Genomic DNA, 5,000 nt, shown 5'->3' with positions numbered 1-5,000 from the left:
TGAAAACTCTGATTGCTTGGTAAGGTGTGGACATTTCTCAAAACCTCATACAGCTTGGAGAAAAAGCTGTGGAAAAACAAGCTTTTGCATGCAGCTGAACAACCATTAGTTTCATGTCTCTTTTCTAGTATAAACCTCGAGAGTATGTCTCTTGATCAGAACAGAGATACGTGAAGCTAGTTCCGTTTCCTGGTGGAGGCCAGACAATTGCACGAAAAGTAAGTACACTCGGTGCACCTTGGATTCTCTTAACAGCACCTCGGTGCATACAACTCCGTAACTTAATAGTAGGAAAGGGTCTATATACTGACTGGACAAATAACATAGATGTAAAAACCAAGGGCCCATACTCCACGGGTAGTGGGGATGGGGGATGGGGTTGGGGCTTGTTTATTCGTATTATTTGTATGTTAGTTTCCTTGAAAGGACAAATGCTGTTGGGATCATACTAAAAAAAACAAAGACATTCAACTCACTGACGATAGCAATGATGACCCGCTGATAAAATGGACGAAATTCGTAATTCACGTACTATTCGATCGGTATAAGCCTCAACAGGCTTTAAAAAAAACATGTTTTAGCACAAACAATGACTGCTATAAGTTTCTTGCTGTATGTTAAAAAGAATTATTACTGAATGTTAATAATTATCACGCCGACCGGCTAAAGTAGGGTGATCTGGTTTTATTTTGGAAGTAAGCATGCAGGACGACAGCAGCAATCCACACTTTTAAAACCGTAAAAAAACCATGTTTGGCACAAAAACAAGAAAGGGAAAGAAACATCAGAGAACCATAAAAACTACTTTAACACATAAGACCCTCTTAATAGATAACATATATTTTGTTTATATGTTATTATGTATATATATATAAAAGGTTACCCATCCGTAATTTCCAGCAATAGTCAACAAAGTTGACGTCCGCCTATTATAAACTTCTCCCAAGAGGTTCTTCAGATTTTATTGATAATCGAATCAGTACGTATCTCGCTGCTTCATCTCGATCAAGTGCTTTATTGATCTTTCCCTCAGAGGAAAAAAAGGTTGTATCCAGAAAGTTTTTATTAATGTGTTTTGCTGTACATTGCCTCATCTACAAGTTATAACTTGCTACATCTAGATGTTATAACTTCATCTATAACCATGCCCTTTTCCCTTTAGCGACGAGGTAAACATTAGCTTTCGTACATTTTTTTTCGTAAGTGTGTTTGGTTACTGAATACACATGTTAGTTCCCTTTGCGTATTTGGTTATATATGCGTACAAATAAAAGTACAACTTTATTTTCGTGTGGGGGTGGGGTGGTGGCGGGGGTGGGGATGTGTGTGTGTGTGTATGTGTGTATGTGTTTATGGTGGGATAGCTCGACTCCCGCGCGAAATTTAGGGCTTTACTTGGACACATAATTTTAATTCGACGTCCAAATAAAACACGTCTTCAAAATCACAAAATCACAAAAGCAAAAAGTATAGTGGAACTCTGCTTTAGACACCTAGTCTTTTCATGCTCAAAAAAAAAAAACAAAAAAAACCACCCTTCCCCTACCCTACCTCCCCGGTTTTGTAAAGAAAATCTGGCCTGAAGTCTTTTCATGCGCAAAAAAAATAAAATAAAAATCTAAGCTTTCTGTCTGTGGCGGTTTGTAATTTGAATAACGACATCCAATAAAGTCTACCAGGTACGTAATTCCTTTCTAAGCTTTCTGTCTCTGACGGACACATTTGAATAACGACATCCAATAAAGTCTACCAACAGCTGCGAAAACTTTTAAGAAACTTGAAACTCATCAAAAGGAATGAGTTGCACCTTGGGTCATTTCGGTCCTGAATTTCCCGACTTGAGCCAGGCAAAGCAGGAAAACAATACAACGTAATTCCTTTCTAAGCTTTCTGTCTCTGACGGATTGCATTTAAATAACGACATCCAATAAAGTCTACCAACTATCAGCTGAGGAGACATTTGTCTCGAAAAAATACGCCGAGAGGCGTTAAAGTTCCCCTTGGTTTGTCCCTGTAAAAAAAAAAATTGGGATTACTGGTAGCTTTTTTGTACTACCACGCATATGTAACGCTATTTTGATAAAGTTGATAGTATTTACAGCTTTCCGGTCATATGTCCGGCTATCACTCACTTTTAGGTGGCAGATGTCCAGATATAACACGTGTTTCAGAATCTCTATTTTTGGGTGTGTAACTTTCAATAATGAGTGTGGTTTTTTTTTAAATCTCAAAAAGTATTCTTAAAGTCTAACACATGTTTACACTCGCACTCCGTGTCTGTAGCTTTAGAAATAAACAAGTCCAGATATAACACATTTTTCTTTGCGGCAAATGTCCAGATATCCCCCCTCAGACACGTATGTGTGTGTCTGTGTGTGTGTTCGTTTGTGTGTGTGTGTGTGTGTGCGTGCGTGCGTACGTGCGTGCGTGCGTGCATGCATGCGTGCGTGCGTGTGTGCGAGCGTGCGTGCGTGCGTGCGTGCGTTCGTGCGTGCGTGCATGTGTGTCTGCATCTGTGTGCGTGTACGTTCTTCATCCCTTCGGTCTCGCCTACTTTAATATTAATACAAAGAAAACAATAAATGCCTCCAATCGTAGGAGTCTATACCGCTCCCCTGCAGCAGTCAATCCTAGATTTACGCGTACCTTTGCCACGTTACACGTATTGATGACGTCACGGGCTTCCAGGCCCGCTGATTGGTCGTGAGGACGGGTCCTAATTGAAAGCGACCAGGAGAAATCAAACGCACGCAACCGAAGCGTCGTTTTCATAAATGTTACACACTTCGCTCCTGTATAAACCATTGTTCGCGAATGTGCCCGCGGTTATGCATAATTCATCCAGAATTGTAGTTTGCCCGGGTCTTTCAGGCTTCTAATATCAACGCTGCAGGTCTGCGGTTTTGGGATAAATAAGGCTTTTAAAACAAAAAGTGAGAAGTGGGCGTCGACGATTTAGCTCGTGATAAACAATTTACACCGGGACTTTTTGAGTAAAAGACCGAGTTGTGCCTCGTGCCACCTGTTATCAACAGGCATGTTCCGGATAAAGTGTTTTGATCACCGATACAAAATCGAAAAGAGGGTCATTTAAAAAGTCCCGTATCATAGTTATCTGCATGACAAGGAGACACGGCTAAAAAAAAAAAGGTGGTTCATTCTTCGCAAGCTTCACATAAGGTATGTCTTTGATTATCATTTTCTTCAAAGAAAGAATGAGGTATATACATATTAAACAAAAAAGCTTTGAAAAATCAATCAAACAAATTTAAATGAGGAAAGACTTTTGAAAAAATTAGGATTACTGCTTATCATCAGTGAAATGCATGTGTGTGCTTGCGTGTGTGTTTGAGTTGGTGTGTCTGTCTATATGTCTATCTATCTGTGCCCGTGTGTGTGTGCATTTTTACATTTAGTCAAGTTTTGACTAAATGTTTTAACGTAGAGGGGGGAATCGAGACTAGGGTGTGGTGTATGTGTGTGTGTGTGTGTGTGTGTGTGTGTGTGTGTGTGTGTGTGTGTGTGTGTGTTGTGTGTGTGTGTGTGTGTGTGTGTGTGTGTGTGTAGAGCGATTCAGAGAAAACTACTGGACCGATCTTCATGAAACTTGACATGAAAGATCCTGAGTATGGTATCTCCAGACATTTTTTTTTGATAAATGTCTTTGATGACGTCATATCCGGCTTTTTGTGAAAGTTGACGCGGCACTGTCACGCTCTCATTTTTCAACCAAATTGGTTCAAATTTTGGTCAAGTAATCTTCAACGAAGCCCGGACTTTGGTATTGCATTTCAGCTTGAAGGCTTAAAAATTAATTAATGAGTTTGCTCATTAAAGTTGTCATTAAAATCGATTTTTCGCAAACAAATTTAAAATTGATTGCATCGTATTCTTCATCACATTCTGAATCTAAAAATATATACATATGTCATGCTTAATCTTATAATGTGATCACAATTAACGAAAATAGATTGATTAATCTTACGATTAAAATTTAAGAAATCGATCGAAAAATGATTTCATCTTATTCTTTATCATTTCCTAATTCCAAAAACATATAGATATGATAGGTTGTATTCAAAACAAGCTCAGAAAGTTAACAAGAATACAGAAAAGCGCGCTTTCCTGCCTAGCACAATACGCTACCGCGCTAATCTGGCGTGTCAATATCACTACGTTTTGCACGTGGGAGGTGAGCGATTTCCTTCACGCGGCGATTGACGAAGCTGTACTGTCTTGGTGAAAAAATACAGTGCGTTCTGTTTCATCCCGTGAGTTCGACAGCTTGACTAAATGTAGTAATTTCGCCTTACGCGACTTGTTCTTTCTTTCTTTCTGCGTCCTTTTCTCTTCGGGATAACTATGGGCGACTACTTGTTATTTGAATGTATGTTTTGCCATTCTTCAAAGGAAATTGTGCGCAGTGAATGTGTATTTAAATAGACGTCTATATACATGTGTGCATCTGTACGTCGTGATCAATATCAGTGCTTTTTACATCGGTAAAATTGTGTATGCCGAACATATTTATATATTATTGTTATGTACACAAACTACAAAGTTCATGATATGATAAGATGGTATTGGTATTATATAATTCAAACGTTCAAGCCTGTTTGAAAAGGAATTTAAAACTTGTTTTTGTGTGTGGATCACATGCAGTGCGTGCGGCCATTTAGTAACAACCATAATAACATTTTAGCCTATATGAAAACGGATTTAATAATTATTTTCTTAATTTGGATCACAAATGAGGCGTTTGGCTATTTCTACAACATAACGTTTTAGCCCGCTTGAAAAGTGATTCAAAAATTCTGTTTTGATTTTTACAGGCAGCGCATACAGCCATATTGTACAACCCTAATTTTATCTGTTGATAATTTTATCTCTGATATTCTTTAATTCAGTGTTACTATAGACATTGTAGTAGCAGAAAGACAGTTGCTGATGTAATCGTTACTATAAGTCAAAACAAAATCGACATCAATCAATCAATCAAT

The 5,000-nt window shown here is 38.4% G+C and overlaps 1 protein-coding gene across 2 annotated transcripts in view; it reads left to right on the top strand.

Moving 5' to 3' along the window:
* LOC138982065 (conoCAP-like) overlaps window positions 1–5,000 on the top strand; it is a 79,399-nt gene that overhangs the window by 32,195 nt on the left and 42,204 nt on the right. Inside the window, exon 1 of one of the 2 annotated variants that reach the window (XM_070355287.1) lies at window positions 2,752–3,180. The exons of the other annotated variant lie outside the window; for it this stretch is intronic. The gene's annotated coding sequence lies outside the window, so the exon portion shown is untranslated. Of the gene's footprint in view, window positions 1–2,751; window positions 3,181–5,000 lie in introns of those variants that run through there. 2 annotated transcript variants of the gene reach the window in all.

The sequence above is a fragment of the Littorina saxatilis genome, linkage group LG12 (genome assembly GCF_037325665.1).
Source record: "Littorina saxatilis isolate snail1 linkage group LG12, US_GU_Lsax_2.0, whole genome shotgun sequence".
Classification (NCBI taxonomy): Eukaryota; Metazoa; Mollusca; class Gastropoda; order Littorinimorpha; family Littorinidae; genus Littorina; species Littorina saxatilis.
This window is presented reverse-complemented; position numbering and strand designations above follow the sequence as displayed.